The following is a 22,529-nucleotide window of genomic DNA, read 5'->3' as shown; positions in this document are numbered from 1 at the left end:
ATTATTAGTATGTTACATTATAATTCAACCCCTGATAGTGTTTTCAAGGCATTGGAGTTCCTGAACACTTCAGATTGTCTCCTATGTCCTGCAAAGATACCCCATAATAGTGTAGCTCCCTGAGAGTGAAGTGGTGGCTCTGCACCCGCAAGGTGCCCAGACAGTCAGGTCCACCCAGTCATGGTGTGCTGCAAGACCTCTCTCTCTTCCTACACGCCATGCAACTTTACAGACCAGGAAGGCACTCAAGGGCAGCACAGCCCTGGGGACACATCCCGTTGCCTTATGCTCTAATGTTCAAGACCGCCTCAGCATCTGCTTACTGTGCAGGAGCTAAGGGAGGCAATCACCTCCACTGACCTATCCTCAACAATAGCTCCTCTATACTAGAAGATACTAGAAACAAAAGAGCTATGCTCCTCTAGGCTGAGTTAGGAACTGGAGCTGTCCATCCCAGTGGAAAGAACTGGGTAAGCATTTGCACTAGCAATAAGCTCTCTGGCCTGTGGACCATGAGTCATGGGAATCCTTCAGCACCAGTGGAGGTGAAGTGACTTTGAGTGCATGGACTCCATTCTCGGCAGGTTCACTTTTTATGCTGTCAGATCCATAAACAAATGTTCACGCCTTCCTGAAGCAAAGCAGGAGAGGACATTGTTGATCTATCAGGGCATCCTGATAACATTCTCCCTCCACAACCAGCCAGTGTTTAAAGACACACGCTAGCTCTAATTAGCCGGGAATGTGAACACTGCTCATTGCTTGATTATGTACTTTAAATCATGAACGCTCAGAACAATCATAAGATATATATACACTTACACATATACATATACCGTCTGTACACTCAACTAGAGGACATACATTGGTGGCTGCAGAACTCCGTTATGACAGCATGGAGTTTCATTCAGATCATTTCTTTTTTCATATGACACCTCCAATTTACATTTTAGTGTTGTTGGTGATGGCTATTGACTGAATGTTTGCATTCCCACGAAATTCATACGCTCAAATCCTAATCCTCCGTGTGATGGTTTTAGAAGATGGGCCTTTGTGGGGGTGATTAAGTCATCAGGGTGGAGAGCTCATGAATGGGATTAGTGCCCTTGTGACAGACACCCAGAGAGCTCTCTGGCTCTCTTTCCGCCTCGTGAGGATGCAATGAGAAGGCAACCATCTGCAGCCGGAAGAGGGCCCTCACCAGAACCCAAGCCAGCTGGCCCCCGATCGTGGCCTTCCAGCCTCCAGAACTGTGGGAAGTGGATGTCTGTTGTTTGTGAGCCCCCCAGTCTACAGTGTTCTGCTACAGCAGCCTGAGCTGACTAACACAGTGATATTACCAATGATGGCAAAACACCAAACAGTACATGCTGATCACTCAGAGTTCCTTCGTTGCCAGATATAGAAACGACTTTTCAAATTCCAGCTATAATCCTCCCAAACCTCAACTGAGGAAATGAATCATTATCACCAACTGCAAACTCGCTGTTATCCTCCAGCAATGATAAAGAGGGCCTTTCTCCTGTAGACCTCCCCCTAAGTGGGCCTGGGGCACTCCTCCTTTCCTCCTAGCCGCCTGGGGACCTCTAAACTGCCTCTTCACTGACAGAACTAGCAACAGACAAGCCTGGGAAGCTCCTCTAACCTCTTGTAAGGAGAAATTATTTTGCATTTCCTTGAAAGTTTGAGCCCAGGCGGGCTGGCCGTACTCCCTCCCCACACAGAAATCCCAGCACACCTAGGAGACAGGATGGGGCAGAGACAGATGGGGCTGCTAGGGCAGGAGGGCTGGCCCAGCCCCAGCAGGATAACTTCCCTGGAGAGTACACACACCCCGGGGAGAGTACACACACCACGGAGCCCAGTCCCACTCCCAGGGTCCATCCTGACCTCGTCCAGTCAAGACTGACCAAGACTTCATCCTCAGAGAAGAAATAATAAAGGAATTCCTTGACATGCTCCCCTTCTCTAATCTGGTATTAACAAATGGTATGATGGACTAAATGAAGAAAGGAGGGAAGGGAGAAGTAAATAAACTCCAGGTTTGTGGACATCAAATTTTAAGAAAGCAAATGAGAACTGAGTTCAATAATGATCCCAGTCATTCTTTAGCAAGGCAGAAGGAAGGAGTGAAATAGCCTGGATCTTCAAACATTCCCAATTCAACGGACAAAATTCTATCCTACATTCCCTAACCAGTGAATTCAGCTGTAGACACTGTAGTCATATTAATAGGTGGAGCCAGCTGGGCTTCTGGGTGGAGCGGGGACTTGGAGAACTTTTCTGTCTAGCTAAAGGATTGTAAATGCACCAATCAACACTCTGTGTATAGCTAAAGGTTTGTAAACGCACCAATCAGCACTCTGTAAAAACGGACCAATCAGCACTCTGTAAAACGGACGAATCAGCTCTCTGTAAAATGGACCAATCAGCAGCATGTGGGTGGGGCCAAATAAGAGAATAAAAGTTGGCCACCGGAGCCAGCAGGAGCAAAAGGGTTGGGTTCTGTATCTGATATCGCAGCTTTGTTGTTTTGCTTAGATTTATTGTTGTTCACTGTGTGAGTCTGCACTACGTTATGAGGTGTAACACTCACTGCGAAAGTCTGCAGCTGGTTTCACCACAAACTTACTGGGGAGAAGGAACAACTGCGTGCCACCTTGAAGAGCTGTAACACTGCGAAGGTCTGCCCGTTCACTTCTGAAGCGAGCCGGACCAGGAGCCCACTAGAATGAATGAACAACTCCCTACATGCACCTTTAAGAGCTGTAACACTCACGGGCAAGGTCGGCGGCTTTGCTCCTTAAGTGGGCAACTGCAAACCCACCAGAAGGCGGAAACACTGGACACATCTGACCATCTGAAGGAACAAAACTGACACACCATCTTTAAGAACTGTAACGCTCACCGCGAGGGACTGCGGCTTTGCTCTTGAAGTCAGTCAGAGCAAGAACCCACAGTATTCAGGGACAGGGTTTAAGGCTTTTGTTGCCAGAAGGGCTTGCCTATGTGTGTAGTTTGAGTGTGTGGGTGTGTACTGGAGCAATATAAAGTGTGTGCTTCCTCGTTCAGCTTCTGCCTCTGTTTCCCACGGCAGAGAAGAGGCAGTTTTGGTAAGACGGGTTCTTGGAATTTCGTAATGTGGAATCCGCAAGTGGGCAGAGACATCTGAGGCTGAGGGCTAGAGGAGGAGGGGAAGACTAAGAAAAAAGCTGAACAGGAGCGGAGAGAGAACAGTCCCTTTACAGAGAAAGAGTGGGAGGGGTGAGGAGGGAGGATACTGACACCCAGAGCCCAAGAAAAGTAGAAAAATAAGAACCAAGCAGCGGGGGAGAGGGGAGTTAGGTATAATGGGTTTCCTATAATCTGTAGATTGGTGGTTCTGTGCTTTAGACTGGCGTTTCTTCTTAAGTTCGTATTTGTTATGTCTGCTGTTTTTGAATATGACTCCTGAGAGAGACTGAGCTGCGTGGGTCCTGAGCTCATAAGATTTTCTCAGTCCTAGTACTGCTGTCTTGCCTTACAGCTGAGGAAATGGCAGCTCAGAGAAATAAAATCGGTGGTCTCAGTATGCACCACAATTTACGGCTGAACTTTGATTTCTCTGCCTGTTTATTAGTCCAATTTAGACTCTACTACCCCATGCTAAAAATATGCTTGTTCCTAAACATGCTGCCAGCCACATCCCTCCCTACCCCGACATACCTTCTTACGCTGTTGTTTCACGGGAAAGATAAAAAACCTCACACACACTCTTCAGTAGAGAGCATTTACATGTCTGAAAAGAAAGTGCCCCACAACAATAGAAAACGTTCCCAAAAGTTCTGGGGCTGGAAGCTGGGATGCATGCAGGTAGATCAAAGGCAGAACCTTACCTTGAGAAGACACTTGTGAAGTTGGAAGGGACAGACATTGTTTAAAGGGCCCACGTGTCTGAGCAGGACTCACATTCCATCCAACAGATGGCAGTAGCCACATATTTTTTTAAATAAGCACGTAGAAGTCCAATGTTCAGAAGAAAAAAGAACCAGTGAAATGAGATGTAAAATCTTTCTGTCCTCATCAAAAGCCAAGTTTTCATTCCTTTTGAATTAACATGAAATTCAAACAACAACAAAACCCATCTACCTAAGCGCTGGTAGATAAAATCAACTAAAAGCCCACTAATGACATGTTACCGATTACAAATTATAACCATTTCTTTGTGTTTTGTTATTAGATGAAAGAGAATTAATAATTGCTCTAATATGTTGGATTTAACTAACTAAAGTGAGTGGTTGAATATGGTATCCATTTTCCACATACCAGCATTCTTGAAGTAAAAAATAATGGAACCTCTTGGTTGCTAACAATTGTTTAACCACCACCTAATTCTTAGAATTCTTTACACTTCTGAACATGACTTCCATTCTAGTTTTCAAATTGAGAAAGCACCTATATTAAAAAGCAGTGGTTCTCTCCCCATTTCGGATTACACTTAAAGGTATAAGGTAGAGAAAAGTCTAATAGAGAACATAATTGATGTCAGTTGTAATTGTATTCTGATGTCAAATACATAGTAAAATAGCTTATTTTTGTGGTACTGCATTAAAAATACATTTCTTGAGTTCCTTTTTTTGTTCATTCTATTTTTATCCCTCCTTTTTGCCTTGGCTCTTCCTATGCATGATTTTCTGCATATTTAATATCGTGCAAAGGAAAAAGCACTGCCTGGACCTGTCCACCAGCAAGGGGACATTGCTTTGCATAAACAGACAGGGGGGCAGGCACCTCAAGGGACTCGCAGAAGTGCCTGGATATTTTTAAATACTTGAGGAAAACACAAGGATGCCTGTCGGACATCTCAGGAACTGCTAGCTCCAGGTAAATCGGTTTTAACATTAAGTTGCTAAATTTCCTTCCATGATGTCATATCTTTGCAAAGCTTGGTTTTTGGTGACCGTTGTGATAGTTGTGGGGGAAAAAGTGATATGTCCTAATTCCAAGGTTTTGTATATTGCTAGTGCCCAACTGATGCACCTACATATCATTAGTAAATAATTGTGGTTATTTAATAATACAATAAAATATGATTTATTTTCTTTCAATTTGTACATATTATTTTTTACCCAGCTCCTAAGTTGTTAGGACATAAATACTTATTAAGGTAGTTGGACACAACAAGGTCATAAACAGAACTAGTAGGTATTTTTTTTGGCCTCAGGGCCCTGTGAATAAAATTACTAAGACATTGAGGGTGCTGTGAACTAAAAATGTTTAGGAACCGCTGAACTATACTATTCACAGGGGTGAGCTGGTTTATTCCTCTCAAATATCTTACAGTCATTTCAAGGCTGGGCATGATAGCTCACAACCGTAATCCCAGCACTTTGGGAAGCTGAGGTCAGAGGATTGCTTGAGGCCAGGAGTTTGAGACCAACCTGAGAAACATAGTGAGGCCACATTCTCCACACAAAAAAAGTAAAAATTAGCTGGGTGTGGTGGTGCATGCCCGTAGTCCTAGCTACTTGGGGAGCTGAGGCAGGAAGATTGCTTGAGCCAAGGAGGTTGAGGCTGCAATGAGCCATGAGATTGCACCACTGTACTCTAGCCTGGGACACAGAGTGAGACGCTGCCTCAAAAAATTAATTAATTAATTAATTAAAAATCATTTGAAAGTATGAACCATGAATTTAAATAACTGATATAAAAATCTGGGAAGAATGAATCAGAAATAAAAGAAAAGAGCTTGGGTTTGAATCTTGCCTGCCCCACAAACTGGGTGAGATCAAGTGACCTATCTGAAACTTGGTTTTCTTCTCCTTTGTGTGCGTTAGAGGAGACAAGGTCTTAGCACCTAAGATCCTTCTTGGTACTTGCAAATGCACAATAAGTGGTATCAATTATGATTTCTAAATCAGATATGACCCATAAAAACATTTCCTTCCTGGAAAGAAGGGGTCTTAATTTGGGGAGTCCAGTGCAAAATAAAAATATGAGGATCTTTGTTCAAAAATTAGTAAGAATTTCAAGATTGTGTGTCAACAGAGCTGACCAGCTGTGAAGCTACGTGAAGCTGCCCCTGCTCTTGCCAATTTTCTCAGGGTTTTCCAGCTCAAATGAGTCTTTCCTTCTGCACCGAATCTTTATACTCTTATCACCCGTGCCAATAATTAGTAGCTCACCATTATCCTGGTCCCCAGTCAACTGTAGCAATATGTAATATCATCATATTCATTACTAGCTGCATGGTGACATTCTGTTTCCCAAGTGGACTGTGTTAGTCTGTTTGTGTTACTATAGAGGAATGCTTAATGGCTGGGTAATTTATAAAGAGAAGAGGTTTAACTGGCTCACAGTTCTGTAGGTTGTGCAGGAAGAGTGATGCCAGCATCTGATTCTGGCGAGGGCCTCAGGAAGCTTCTATTTGTGGCAGAAGGGAAAAGGGAGCAGTCACATTACATGGCAAGAGTGGGAGCAAGAGAGAGAGAAGGGGTAGGTCTCCCCAGACTCTTTTAAACAACCAGATCGTGCATGAACTAACTGAGCAAGAACTCACTTATCACCAGGAGGATGGTATTAAACCATTCATGAGGGATTTGCCCCCATGATCCAATCACTTCCCACCTGGCCCCACCTACTATATTGGGAATCACATTTCAACATGAGATTGGAAAGAACATCCAAACCATATCATAGATGATCGCATCTTTGTGGGCAAAGGGCTGTAAAGAGTGCTGACTCATTTTCCACCCCACAGGCTCCAGGCACCGCTGGCACATATTAGATGCTCAACAGATACCTGTTGACCAAATAATTGACGGGAGGGTGGTATGTCTATATAGTTGTTAGCCTCTTACTACCATATTCTCCAGGTTGTAAAGGCTGTGAGTGGTAGACTGAAAGCATGCCAGGTAATCTCTGTAGAGGGTATACTAAAGAAACTAACAGGACATCACACAAATGGGTGTGTTCATCTTGTGTGTGTATTTCGTTTTCCTTTATTTACGGTTTTTCATATTAATAAGCTTTATTTTTGGAACAGTTTTAGGTTCACAGTAAAGTGAAGCAGAAAGTATGGAGAGTTCCTATATACCCTCTGTCCCCACACATGCACAGACTCCCCCACTACCAACATTCCCCACCAGGATGGTACATTTGTTACTACTGTTGAAATGGTATTGACACATCATCACTCAAAATCCACAGTTTACATTAAGATTCACTCTTGGTGTTGTATATGGGTTTTGATAGGTGTATAATGACAAGTATCTACCATTATAATATCAGATAGAATAGTTTCATTGCCCTAAAAATCCTCTGTGCTCTACCTATTCATCTCTCTCTCCCCCAAATGCCTAGTATTAACTGATCTTTTTACTATCTCCATAGTTTATCCCTTTCCAGAATGTCACATACTTGGAATCATACAATATAAAGGCTTTCAAATTGGCTTCTTTCACTTAGCAATATGCGTTTAAGTTTCCTGCATATCTTTTCATAGCTTGATAGCTCATTTATTTTTAGAGCTAAATAATGTTCCACTGTATGAATATCCCACAGTTCATTTATCCATTCACCTATTGAAGGGCATCTTGGTTGCTTCCAAGTGTTGGCAATTATGAATGAAGCTGCAGGTTTTTGTGTGGACATAAGTTTGCAGCTCCTTTGGATAAACATCAAAGAGCACAACTGCTGGATATTACAGTAAGGGATGTTTAGTTTTTAAAGGAATGGCCAAACTGTCTTCCAAAGTGGCTGTACCATTTTGCATTGTCACCAACAATGAATGAGAGTCCCTGTTGTTCCACATCCGCACTAGCATTTGATGTTGTCAGAGCTGTGGAATTTGGCCATTCTAATAGGTATGTAGTGATATCTCATTGTTGTTTTAATCTGCATTTCCCTGATGGCATCTTGTGGAGCATCTTTTCATATGCTTAACTGACATCTGTGTATCTTCTTTGGTAAAGTATCTGTTAAGGTCTTTGGCCCATTGTTTAATTGAGTAGTTCGTTTTCTTATTGTTGAGTTTTAAGTGTCCTTTGTATATTTTTGGTAACAGTTCTTTATCATATGTGTCTTTTGCAAATATTTTCTTCCAGTCTGTGGCTTATCTTCTCATTTTCTTGAAATTATCTTCTGCAGAACATAAGTTTTTAATTTTAGTGAAGTCCGGCTTATTAATTATTTCTGTCATGAACTGTGTCTCTGGTGTTGTACCTAAAAAGTCATCACTATACCCAAGGTCATCTAGGTTTTTCTCCTGTATTATGTTCTAGGCATTTTATAATTTGTGTTCCACAGGTAGTCTGTGACCCATTTTGAGTTAATTTTTGTTAAGGGTTTAAGGTCTGAATCTGGATGGATTTGTTTGCATGGGGATATCCAATGGTTCCATCACCACGTATTGAAAAGACTATCTCTGCTCCATTGTATTGCCTTTGCTCCTCTGTCAAAAATCAGTTGTCTGAATTTATTTGGGCTTATTTCTGGTTCCATGTTCTGTTTCATTGATCTATTTGTCTATTCTTTTATCAATACCACACTGTCTTGCTTACTGTAGTTTTATAGTAAGTCTTGAAGTCAGGTAGACTGTCAGCCCTCCCACTTTGTTATTCCCTCTCAATACCAGTATGGCTAAATCTGGGTCTCTTGCCTCTCCATATAAACTTTAGAATCAGTTTGTTGATATCCACAAAATAACTCCCTGAGATTTTGATTGGGATTTCAATGAATCTATGGATCAAGTTGGGAAGGACTGACATTTTGACAATATTGAGTCTTCCTATCTATGAATATGGACTATCTCAATTTATTTAGTTCTTCTTTGATATCTTTCATCAGTTTTGAGTTTTGTAGCTTTCCTTATAGAGATCTTCTACATCTTTTGTTAGATTTATAGCTAAGTATTTCATTTCTGGCATGGTAATGTTAGTGGTAATGTGTTCTTAATTTCAAATTCCATCTGTTCATTGCTGGTACAGGAAAGCGATTAAGTTTTTCAGTGTTGTATCCTGCAACCTTGTTATAATTGCTTATTAGTTCCAGGAGTCCTTCAGTGGACTCTTTTGGATTATCTAGTAGACATCTGCAAATAAAGACAATTTTACTTTTTCCTTCCTAATTGTATACCTTTTACTTCCTTTTCTTGCCTGATTGCATTACCTAGGACTTCTAGTATAACACTGAAAAGGAATGATGAGGGGGACATCTGATTCCTGATTTTGCAAGGAAGCTTTGAGTTTCTCACCATTACGTATGATATTCATTGTAGGTTTTTAGGTAGATGTGCTTTTCTTTATCAGGGTGAGCAAGTTTCCCCCATTCATAGTCTGGTGAGAGTTTTTATCATGAATGGGTATTGGATTTTGTCCAATACTTTCCCTGCATCTATTTATATGATCACATAATTTTTTTCTTCTTTAGCCTATTGATGTGATAGATTATATGAATGGATTTTTGAATGTTGAACCAGCTTTGCATAACTGGGATAAATCCCAATTGGTAATGATGTATACTTATTTTTACACATTGTTGAATTTGATTTGCTAAAAATTTTGTTAAGGATTTTTGCATTTATGTTTATGATAGGTATTTGTTGTAGTTTTTTCTTGTAATATCTTTGTCTGGTTTTGGAATTAGGGTAATGCTGGCTTCATAGAATGAATTGCAAAGTCTTCCCTCTGGTATAATTTCTTATTTAAAAGTTTGGTAGGACTCACCAGCAAACTCATTGGGCCTGATGCTTTGTTTTGGATGGTTATTAATTACTGATTCAATTTCTTTCATAGATATAGGCCTATTACAATTGTCTGTTTCTTCTTAAGAGAGATTTGGCAGACTGTGTCTTTCAAGGAAATGGTTCATTTCCTCTAGGTTATCAAATTTGTGGGCACACAGTTGTTCATAATATTCCTTTGTTATTCTTTTAATGTTCATGGGATTTGTAGTGATGTTCCCTCTTTCATTTCTCATACTGGTAATTTTTTTTCTTAGCCTAGCTACAGAGGCTTATCAATTTTATCGATCTTTTCAAAGAACCAGCTTATAATTTTGTCGATTTTCTCTACTGATTTTGTTTCCAAGTTTATTGATTTCTACTGTAATTTTGTTATTTCTTATCTTCTGCTTACTTTGCATTTAATTTGCTCTTCTTTTGCTAGTTTCCTAAAGTGGACTGTGAACTTCATAGGAGCTTCTCAGTTGCCCCCGATCCCTTAGGTAGGACAAGATGGTTACAGGTAACTGGAGTTAGGTATTTTCTTTCCCCTGGGTAAGGTAGGTTCTGATAAAACCCCGGCATTTAGGCTCTAATTAAATAGTTTCTCCTCAGGGTAGGCCTTGTAATAAGAAGAATGCTCTGTCATATTTCAAAGTGGTTGCTTTTCTCCTCCCCCTGAGAGAAACATAAGGGAATTTTTCTCTGATCCTTGCTTTGAGAAGCTGGGAGAGTGCCTGTAGTTACACCTCATAGAAGTGTAAGAGCCCTTCTATACCTGGGTCTTCCTGGAGTTTTTAACTCCATCTTTTCCACACTCAACCTCCGGCAATTTGTCAGTTACAAGTCAGCTTTTCCCATGCTGGCACTGGTGCCCGTGGAGGTTTCTGCTCAAGAGTTTCTGCTGTGATAAGAGTAGATTCATTGTATCCACATGTCTGTCTCCCCAATTTGGGGACAGCAGCTTACCCTGTGTCTTCACTTTTCTGATAGATCTAAGAAGAACTGTTGATTTTTCAGTTTGACAGTTTTTTGAATTGTTATTAGGATACAGTGGCAGCTTCAAAGCTCCTTTTGCACTGAAGTGAAAACTGGAAGTCCTGTGTTCCCTTTTAAACACTGGCACACTCTAATAAAAACAACTTAATGAGAGTTGACCCTGTTCACAAATTTCCCCTGCCTCAAATTGCCCTACATGTGCAGGAGTAGTCTTCAGACAGCCCAGTCCACACATAGGATGGGCACTGACCAAACTTCAGCAACCTGGAAAATCTACCCTGAGAATTGGGTCAGAGAGTCAATTTTCCCAAATAGATCATCTTCCACCTCCTCGTGAAGATCAAAAAGCAGAAGTTAATCTCCAGAGAGAAATAAAGAATGAATCAGAAAGAAAAGAGATGCAAGACAGAGAGCCAGGATGATTTTTTTGTTCCTGGGCAGAGTCACAAGCCTGGTCTCTAGCCATGCATCCTTTTAATAGACTCCTCTTTTCCACTTAGCTTCCCCAAGAAAATGTCTCTTTCTCTTTGCCATCAATAAGCCAAACTCAGTGAGAGTGAATCTGTCCATAAACTCTGGTGGGGATGAACACCACATTTCCATATCTCCTGAGCTCCTGGAAAGTAATTTGTCACCAGGGTGGCACCAAGGTCCAGAATTTTACCTACAGCCCAGTCAACAAGGAAGAGCCAGCTGCCAAGGCCAGGGAAGCCAGAGTAGCCACATCTCAGCACTCCAGGGAGCATGAATTGTGGAAAAGTCAATGAGAGTAGTACCCTCAAATTTTGCCAACTAAAGATTCAGCATGAAGTAAACCACACCCAGGAACAAGCAAAAAGACTGTTTCCTGGAAGAGAAAACTAGGTCTGGAAGGAAACAAGAAAGCACTACCCAGCTGGGAGAGGATAAATGTCAAAAACAGCCCCGAGGGTAAGGGACTACATATGCCTTTCTTTTGGCTGTGCCTGCAGAGAGGACAGATGTGTCATGGGAGACTACAGCCAAGAAGAGAACTGCAATGAATAACAGGGAGTCTAAGGAATCTTGGGATTCCAGAAAGGTCCAGGAAACTACAAAAAGACTATAGAGTGGAGTCTCTTGGTCTCACAAAAGTCTAGGCTCTGTCTGCTCTGTTTCTCCTCCCAGATCAGACAGCTTCAGCCAAGAAAGGGATAGAGGAGGAGGTCAGAACAACATCCTAGTGATGTCACCATGCAGCCTGTTGGATTTGGTCACCTTCAACTCAACCACAAAGTGGCAGGACATTTAATTTAAATATTCATTTGTGCTTAGTCACCTTATGGTATTCCCTTTCTGTTTCAGGAGGCAGAGGGGCTCTTAATCATCAAAAATTTTCCTGGTTGGCAGACAGAAACTACTGGAAGGTTCTTCCAGTTTTCATGACCTACATAGTCATTGAAGGGGTCATTCTTGTTATCTGGGTGGAGGCAGAGGCAGAGAGGAAAGATCATGTATTAGTACTTCATTCCTTTTTAAATACCAAATAATATTCCACTGTATGTCTGTACCTCATTTTGTTTATCCATTCATCACCTGATGGATATTTGAGTTGTTTCCATTTTTGACTATTATAAATTATGTTGCTTTTTACATTGATATGCAAGTTTTGTGTGGACATATGTTTTTATTTTTCATTTTTCTGGTGTACATACATGAGAGTAGAATTGATGGGTCATATGAAAACTCTATAATTAACATCTGAGATACTGCCAAACTGTTCTCTCCACCATTTAAAATCATGCCAGCAATATATGAGGATTCCAGTTCCTCCACATCCTTGCCAATACTTGTTAATGTTTACTTTCTAAATTTCAGCCAACCTAGTGGGCAGTTTTCTCATTGAAAATTCGATTTGCATTTCCCTAATGAAAAATGAATAATAACATTGAAAATCATTTAATATGTTTATTGGTAATCATATATCTTCTTTGGAAAAAATGCATATACAGATCTTTTCCCCATTAAAAAAAATGGGCTGTCTATTAGTTGAGCTGTAAGAGTTCTTTATGTATTCTTGACACAAGATACATCATTTATCAGATACATCATTTCAAATATTTTCTCCTATTCTGTAGGTAGTCTTTTCACTTTCTTGATGGTATCCCTGGAAGCACAAAATATTATATTTTGAGAAAGTTCAATTTAGTTTCTTTGGTTGCTTGTGCTTTTTGGGGTCATACCTAAAAAATCACTGCCTAACTTAAGGTCATAAATATTTACTTCTCTATTTCTTCTGAATTTTATAATTTTAGCTCTTGCATTTATGTCTATGACCAATTTTGAATTAGGTTTTGTATATGGCACTTTGTATAGGTTAAACTTTTAATTTTTGCTGTGGACATCCAGTTTTCCCAACACCATTTATTGAAAAGACTTTTATTTTATTCATTAAATTTTCTTGTCATCATGATTAAAAATCATTTGACAATAAATATGAAAATTTATTTTTCGATAATCAATTCAGTCCCAATGATTCATATGTCTATCTTTATGACCGTGCCATGCTGTCTTGATTACCACAGCTTTGTAGAATATTTTGAAACTGGGAAGTGCAAGTCCTCCAAATTTGTTCTTCTTTTTCAAGATTATTTTGGCTCTTCTGGCTCTCTTGTATTTCTTTATGACTTTAGGATAAGCTTGTCAATTTCTGCCCAAAAGAGGTAGCTAGGATTTTGATGGAGACTACATTGAACCTATAAATCGATTTGGGAAATATTGCTGTCTTAGCAATGTTAAGTCTTTCAGTCTGTGAACACGGGGTGCTTCTTCATCTATTTAAGTTTGCCTTAATTCCTTTCAATGACAATTTTTAGTTTTCAGTGTACGAGTCTTGAACTTGTATAATTCTTGATTAAGTTTATCATAAATTATTTTATCTTTTTAATTCTATTAGAATAGAATTGTTTTTCTTAATTTCATTTTCACATTGTTCATTGCTAGTGCCTAGAAATACAATTGATTTTTGTATATTGACCTGGTATCCTGCAAAGTAGGAGAACTTGTTTGCTAGTTCTAATAGTTTTTAAAATATATTATTTCTAGCATTTTCATGTCATCTAGAATAGAAATAGTTTTACTTCTTTCTATCTACTCTGAAAGCATTTTATTTCTCTTTCTTGCTTGATCGCCCAGGCTAGAATTTCCAGTACAATGTTAAATAGAAGTGGTGAGAGTAAACATCCTTGTTTTGTTCATGATCTTATGTGGAAAGTATTCAGTCTTTACCATTAAGTACAATATTACTTGTGAATTTTTCATAGGCTTCTTTATTTGGAAGAGGAATTTGTATTCTCTTTGTTTGTTGAGTGCTTTTTTTTTTTTAAGAAAGGCTGTTGGATTTTGTCCAATGCTTTTTCTGTGTCTATTCAAATTATCATGCGATTTTTGTTCTTTATTTTATTAATATGGTGTATTAAGTTGATTGATTTTTTAATGTTAAGCCAACATTTATCCTGGGGAAATTCCCATGTGGTCATGGTCATTCTCATCCTTTTTACATATTCTGGATATGAATTGCTAGTATTTTATTCAGAATTTTTGTGTCAATATTCACAATGGATATCAGTCTGTAGTTTTCTTATGCTGTCTTTGTTTGGTTTTAGCACTGGGGGTAATATTGTCCTTATAGACTAAATGGGTAAATTCCTTCACACTTTGAAAGAGTGGGGGAGATGAGTATTCTATTTTTTGAAAGAGTATGTAGGAGACAAGTATTATTTTTTGCATAATTGGTAGAATTTGCCAGTGAAGCCACATGGGTCTAGAATTTCCTTTGTGAGAAGTTTTCAAATTATTAACTCAATGTCTGTACTTCTAATAGATCTATTTACATTTTCTATTTCTTCCTGAGTCAATTTTAGCACTTGGCATCTTTATAGGAATTTGTCCATTTTATCCAGATTATCTAATTTGTTGGCATACAGTTTGTTTGTTTCGTTTCGTTTTGTTTTGTTTTTGAGATGGAGTTTCGCTCTTGTTGCCCAGGCTGGAGTGCAATGGCACAACATTGGCTCACTGCAACCTCCGTCTCCTGGGTTCAAGTGATTTTCCTGCCTCAGCCGCCTGAGTAGCTGGAATTACAGGCATGCGCCACACACCCAGCTAATTTTTGTCTTTTTAGTAGAGATAGGGTTTCTCCATGTTGGTCAGGCTGGTCTTGAACTCCCGACCTCAGGTGATCCACCCACCCCAGCATCCCAAAGTGCTGGAATCACAGATGTGTGCCACCATGCCAGGCCCGGCATACAGTCTTTATACTTTCCCTTATAATCTTTTTATTTCTGTGAGGTTGGTTTTTTATTTTAAGACTTGAGTCTTCTCTTTTTTTTCTTGCATAGTCTACCTAATGCTTTATATACCTAGTGGTCAATTAGGTCTATTTGTGTCACAGGGTTGTTAAAATGTTCTATTTCCATCTTAATATTCAGCCTAGTTGTTCTATCCACTATTGAAAGGGAGATATTGAAGTTTCCAACTATTGCTGAGTTGTCTATTTCTCCCTTCTGTCAGTTTGCTTCATGTATTTTAAAATTTGTGTTGTTAGGTACAGATATGTTTATTATTATTGTGTTTTCCAAAGGGATCACTACCACTTTGTCACTTATCCTTTGTGTTTAGTAACAAGTTTTGTCTTAAAAACTATTTTTCTTGATATTGGTATAGACACTTCAGCTCTATTTTGGCTACTGTTTGCATTGTATCCTTTTACCCATCATTTTACTTTTAATGTATTTGGTTTTCAAATCTAAACTGTATCTCTTATAGACAGAATAGAATTGGATTATATTATTTCTTCTGCCAGTCACTGTCTTTTGCCTGATGCATTAATTAATCATTTATATTTAATGCAGTTACTGATAAGGTAAGATTTATGTCTGCCATTTTGCTACTTGTTTTCCACATGCTTTATGTGGTTTCTGTCCCTGTACATGCCCATTAATATCTTATTATAGTAATATATATTTCTAGTGTACAACTTTAATTTCTTTGTTGTTCCTTTTACTATGTATTTTTTGAGTTATTTTTGAGTGGTTAATAACATAATAACAATATCTTTCAGATTAAACTAACTTAATTTTAATGGTATTCAAAAGCTTCATTTAAATATAGCTCCATTCTCCTTTCATTGTGCATCATGGAAACTATATACATTATAAGCTCATCAACAAAGTTTTATAATTATTGCTATATGGAGTTGTCTTTTAAATTGGAAAGTAAAGTGTTACAAACTCATGTGCATTCAAGTTACTAATAAATATCACTTCATTTCAGCCTGTAATACTTCCTTTAGTGTTTCTTGGGGAGCAGGTCCACTACCACTGAACTTTCTTAGTTTTGTTTTTGGGGTTTTTTTTGAGACAGAGTCTTGCTCTGTTGCCCAGGTGGGAGTGCAGTGGTGCGATCTCTGGTCATTGCAACTTCTGCCTTGCAGGTTCAAGTGACTCTCCTGCCTCAGCCTCCTGAGTAACTGGAACTACAGGTACCTGCCACCACACCCAGCTAATTTTTAGTAGAGATGGGGTTTCACCATGTCTGTCAGGCTGGCCTCAAACTCCTGACCTCAAGTGATCCTCCTGCCTCAGCCTCCCAAAGTGCAGGGATTACAGGCATGAGCCACCACACCTGGCCTCAGCTTTTTAAAATCTACAGCAGCTTTAATTTATCCTTTATATATAAAAGATAGTTTTGCTGGATATAGAATTCTTGATTGACATTCTTTTTCTTTGGGCACTTTGAATATGTCATTTCATTGCATTCTCATCTCTATGATTTTTTATGGAAAGCTAGCTATTAATCTTATTATAGATCACTTGCATGTAATGAGTCATTTTTCTCTGTCTTCAGTATTCTTTATTTGTCTTTTAACAGTTTTGCCTATTATATGTGTAAGTGTAGATTTCTTTCAGTTTATCTAATTTGATATTCTTGGATATGAGCATAAATGCTTCCATCAAAATTGGGATGTTTTGGGCATTGTTTTCCTCAAGTATTCCTTCTCCACCTTTTTCTCATTTCTCTCATTCTTGGACTGCCTTTATGGGTAGGTTGGTATCCTTGATGGTGTCCCATAGGTATTTATGACTCTGCTAATTTTTCTTCATTCTTTTATATTTCTGTTACCCAGGCTGCATCATCTGAATTGACCTATTTTCAAACATTGATTCTTTCTTCTGTAAGAGTAAATCTTCTGTTGAAACTCTCTAAGAAATGTTACATTTCATTATGATAGTTTTATTTATGTTTTAATTTATTTATTTATTTATTTTGAGACAGAGTCTTGTTCTGTCAACCAGGCTGGAGTGCAATGATGTGATCTTGGCTCACTACAACCTCTGCCTCCCAGCTTCAAGCAATTCTCCTGCCTCAGCCTCCCAAGTAGATGGGATTATAGACATCTGCCACCAGGCCTGGCTAATTTTTTGTATTTTTATTAGACATGGGGTTTCACCATGTTGGCCAGGCTGGTCTCGAACTCCCAACCTCAGGTAATCCACCTGATTTGGCCTCCCAAAGTTCTGGGATTACAGGCATGAGCCACTGCACCTGGCCTCATTGTGATAGTTTTAGCTCTATAGTTGCCATTTGATTCTTTTATTATTCTCCAGATGGAAATTAAGAGAAATAAAGTGAAAATGGAAAATTTGGGGCAAAGTTTAATGTGGAAGGACTCTCACAATGACCTTATGGTTTTTATTCTCTGGCTTGGCCAAAATGTAAATGGAAGCAGATGTGTCAGCCTCTTTACTCCATTCTCTGGCCAGCTGTCCCTTTTTTAGTCCTGAAGAGGAAGACTCATTTCCTTTCTCAGCTTACTTCTTCCTATCTGTGAGTCTATTTCCTTTGAAAATGGTAAACTTTTTGTTAGCAAATGCTAAATGTGAGCAAAAGTGTTTCTTTCCCACACTTGAATCTTCAGTGGCTAGGCCACTGCGCATTAAATACTAGCTGCTCAACAATTTCTTATTAAATAAAATGCATTATCTTTGTGCATACATTCCCTTATAATTTAACTTATTAAAATTTTACCACCAGAGTAGTAGGTTGACAATCCCTATAAATCTACATTTCCATCAGAGCAATAAACACAGTAGCCAAAATTGTCAAAAATCAGTTATTTAAGAAATCTTGAAATTAACCAAAGGTTTACAGTAATCTGAGGAGAGTGTCTTCCAGAAAACTGCTGAAAGTGGGAAAGAGCAGAGGGTTCATGGCATTGTAACATAATCTAGCCCCATATCCCTCTGTCTAGCTATACAATAGACTTGAAAACTATCTGGAGAATAATACAATTCTTAAAATAAAAAGTCTACAGTATGCCTTGATCAGAACAGCAGAAAAGGACCAATATGTACAGATGAAAAAACTATTCTATTGCTAGAATCAGGGACACTGAAATGTCAAGAATAAAAAGTAGGTGACAGGAAGCAGAAAATAAAGCTAGAAAGATAAAAAAGACAATAGGCTGGATGCTACAGGTGTCTCCTTAATAGAAAAGGGTAATTAGGGACAGCCATGGATGGATAATTTGTTTCAGGGATTTAACTGGCCACAGGTCTCTGTGTTTCCATGATTCAGGGGGTATATGAGTCATTCTAATTCCATTTTAAAGTGATTTCACTTTCACCAATTCAATATTGTAAAAATAACACAGATTGCTTCCTTACAATTTGACAGAAAGTATTTCTGCATCTTTATTAAATGACCAGAAGATCTTTTCCTCAGTAATAAATTGTATTAAGAGCATTGGAGAAAGTGTCAAGGCCAGCTTAATCTGAGAAACATCATCCGGCAATAACACAAGTGCTGTGATGTTACCTAAACGTCCTCAGCAGAAACTCAATTTCCTTCCTCTAGGATGTATTCCGTTTCCTTGCTTGTGGCCTTGTTCACACCCAGAGGCTGTATTATGGTCTGGTTCAAGCTAAGCTGATTCCATTACTGGCCTATGGAGATCTCAATACAACGCTATAAAATGGAGACAGAAATTTACAGAAGAATGACAAAGAAATGCAAAATCTATGAACAGAAATAATTTGGGGATAAGCACAAAGCCACCAAGTCAATAATCCTTAATGTTAGAATCCATCCTGGAGGCGCAGACAGAAAGGAAGCTTTTCTCTGGCAATTGAAAATATCCAGACCCCTGCAATTCTCTTAACTGTAAACAGTCTATATTGCAAATGTCTTCTCAGACCACCCAGGTACTCTAATACAGACAGATGCTGTCAAACCAAACTGTGGTTTCTCATTTCCCTAGAGTAAAACTCCAATTGTTAACGTCTAACAAGAGGATACAAGCTGAATTATTCAAATGTTTAATGAATGTAATTTTTAAGATATGTGGTTTCATACATTTCTAGTACTCTCCAGATCCAACAAAATTTGCCTCTTCATTTTCTCCTTTAAGCAGAATTCACTGCAGGATAGGCCAGGTGATGCTGTGGTGACAAACAACTTCCCAAATCGCTGCAATTCACATACAAAGTTTCCTGCTCACTCACATAATATGCCCTTCAAGATCTGCAGGGATTCTGCTTCAAGCTGTCTGCATTCTTACTCTGGGACTCTGAGATGTGGGTTGATGGAACAGCTACCATCTGAAACATTGTCAGTGATGATGACACAGGAAAGAGTGTGAAGCAAAGGTTCTCCTGGCTCTCAAAGCCTTCACCTATAAGTGATACTCTTTCCTGTTTGCATTTCATTACCCGTATGAGATATATGGATAAGCCAAATTGCAAAGAGGTCTTGGCTGTTGGAGAACAATAGCACAGCCAGCCCAGCACACACACCCTGTTACACATTATATTCTGTGCTTCACAGTGGAGCTACAGCCAGACTTGGTCTTACCTCCACAGGTCTACAGTCTAGAGAAAATACAAACAAGAGATCCCTCTGTGCTGAGATTCCCCGCCTGCCTGGTGGGTGGGCAGAGCCAGCAGAAGGATGTCACTATGACAGGTAGCCCAGCCCAGGAAACCTCTTTGTCCCCGCTGGCCTAAGATTTCCATCCTACTCCAAGAGACACTCCATAGCCCAACCTGGGAGAACCTGTTCCATCCCTCAAGCAGCACCAGCAGGGAGTGGGATTCTCAGCCCTCATAGATAAACAAAGACCAAAGTCTCTGAAATATTACTGATTAAGAACCACAGCCCGCAAAAGTAATCCAGGACCTGAGTGCTGAACCTAAACAGAGTGACTGCTTGCTAAAATAAAAAAAAAATTAAAAAAAATTAACAGACTCCAGAGTTTCTTAATATAATAGACAAAATGTTCCAGATACAATAAAATATCACCCATTTTGCCAAGAACCAAGAAAATCACAATTTGGATAAGAAAAGACAGTCAACTGACAGCAACACTGAGATGAGTAAGATTTGGGATTATCTGATGAAGACTTTAAAACAGTTGTAATAAAAATGCTTCAACAATCAATTATAAATTTGGTTAAACAAATAAAAACAATTTTAAAAATCTCAGCAAAGAAACAGAAGTTACACAAAAGGACCAAATGGAAATCAGAGAACCAAGAAATACAATAACAGAAACTTAAAAAAAAGACAACTTCCTAGATGGGTTTAATTATAGAATGGAGATGACAGAGGATAGAATTGCTGAACTTGAGGGTATTATTTGCCTAATTTGAGTAACCAATCTAAACAATCAGAAAATATCCTTAATAAATATTAAGGATATTCTCAGGGACCTATGGAACTGTAAAATAGATCGAACATTTCTGTCATCAGAGTCCCAGATGAAGAGGAGAAAAGAGAGTGGGGCTGAAAGAAGGAGTAGACTGAAAACTTCTGAAGTTTGGCAACACACACAAACCTATGGATTCAAGAATCTGAGTGAATCCCAAATATGATAAGCCCAAGAAATCCATACCAAAGAAAAAGAAAAAAACATTTTGAAAGAAACTAGAGAAAAATGACAAATCACCTGTAGGAGAAGAATGATTGAAATGACAGTAGATTTCTTATCTGAAACAGTGGAACCCAGAAGAAAATGGCACAACATTTTTCACATATTTGAAGTGAAAAGAAAATTCAACCACAGATTTTGTGTCTGGGAACACTATCCTTCAGGAATGAAGTGAAAATAAAGACATTCTCAAATGAAAGAAAAATTTGTGCCCAGGAGACTTATCCTTAAAAATTGGATAATTTATCAAACAGCAAGGAACTGTAAGAGGGAATCCTGAAGCATCAGAAAAGAAGAAGAAACAACAGAAAGGAAAATATGGAAGCCGGGCATGGTGGCACATGCCTGTGGTCTCAGCTACTCACGAGGCTGAGGCAAGTCAAGGCTGCGGTGAGCTATGATTGCACCACTGGACTCCAGCCTGGGTGACAGAACAAGACTGTCTAAAAAAATTTTTTTAAAGAAATAAAAATATGAGTACATGCAATAGACTATCCTCTTTATGGTTTTTCTAAATCACATTTGATGATTGAAACAAAAACATTAACACCATAAAATAAGCCAGTCGGGCATGGTGTCTTAGGCCTATAATCCCAGCATTTTGGGAGGCCGAGGCAGGAGGATCACTTGAGCCCATGAGTTCCAGACCAATGGGGACAACACAGCAAGACCTTTGTTCCCACTAAAAACAAGCTATACAAATAAATATATTCAAAACACAAAAACACTAACAAAATGGCCAGGCACGGTGGTTCACGCCTGCAATCCCAGCACTTTGGGAGGCCGAGGTGGGCGGATCACGAGGTCAGGAGATTGGGACCATCCTGGCTAACAGGGTGAAACTCCGTCTCTACTAAAAATACAAAAAAATTAGCCGGGCATGGTGGTGGGTGCCTGTAGTCCCAGCTACTCAGGAGGCTGAAGCAGGAGAATGGCGTGAACCCAGGAGGTGGAGCTTGCAGTGAGCCGAGATCGCGCCACTGCACTCCAGCCTAGGTGACAGAGCAAGACTCCATCTAAAAAAAAAATAAAACAAAAACAAAAAAAAACACTAACAATACATCAAGGTAAAATCCAAAACAATTATTCAAATAACCTAAGGAAGGTAAGAAAATAAACAGAGGAACGAGAACCAGAGAAATCAAACAAAAAACAAACGATTAAAAAGGTAGACTTAAGCATCAACATATAAATAGTTATCAATATCAATAATTTAAACAGCAATAAAAAGACAGAGATTGGCAGGTATAGTTAGACTGAAAGGGTGAATGATTAAACAAAGTGGTTCATCCATACCATGAAATACTACTCAGGAATGAAAAGAAATGAATTATTGATATATACAATGACTTAATGGATCCCAGGACAATTAGGCTAAGTGAAAAAAAAAATCCCAAATGTTTCATACTGTATATTTCCATTTCCATATCATTTTTTGAAATAAAACTTTAGAATTGGAGAACAGTGGTTGCCAGAGGTTGAAGGCTGGGGTGGCAATGGGGAATGGTATGGGGGAGGTGGATGTAGGTACAATAGGGCAACACAAGCCATTCTGGTGGTGATGAAAATTTCAGGATTTTGATTGTGGTGGTGGAAACACAACCCTACACGTGATAAAATTGTGTAGAACTAAATACCATATGCACTCATACACATGCACACTTGCACAAATGAGTATAAACAAAACTGGGGAAATCTGAGATCGATGGGGGATTGTATCAATGTCAATATCTTGGTTGTGATATTACACTATAAATTTGCAAAATATTACCATTACAGAAAACAGGGAAAGTGAATATGGGATCTCTCTATATTATTTCTTCTTTATTTTATTTTGTTTTGAGACAGGGTCTCACTCTTACCCAGGATGGAGTGCAGTTGCAT

At 39.0% G+C, this 22,529-nt stretch overlaps 1 protein-coding gene across 1 annotated transcript in view; it reads right to left on the bottom strand.

Annotated features, from left to right (window-relative positions):
- The window catches only part of LOC116481600 (serine/arginine repetitive matrix protein 1-like), a 125,618-nt gene that overhangs the window by 58,503 nt on the left and 44,586 nt on the right, over positions 1-22,529 (bottom strand). The window lies entirely within an intron of this gene.

The sequence above is a fragment of the Hylobates moloch genome, unplaced genomic scaffold (genome assembly GCF_009828535.3).
Source record: "Hylobates moloch isolate HMO894 unplaced genomic scaffold, HMol_V3 SCAFFOLD_14, whole genome shotgun sequence".
NCBI classification, from domain to species: domain Eukaryota; kingdom Metazoa; phylum Chordata; class Mammalia; order Primates; family Hylobatidae; genus Hylobates; species Hylobates moloch.
The sequence above is the reverse complement of the archived record's forward strand: the minus strand, read 5'-3'. Positions and strand labels throughout refer to the sequence as shown.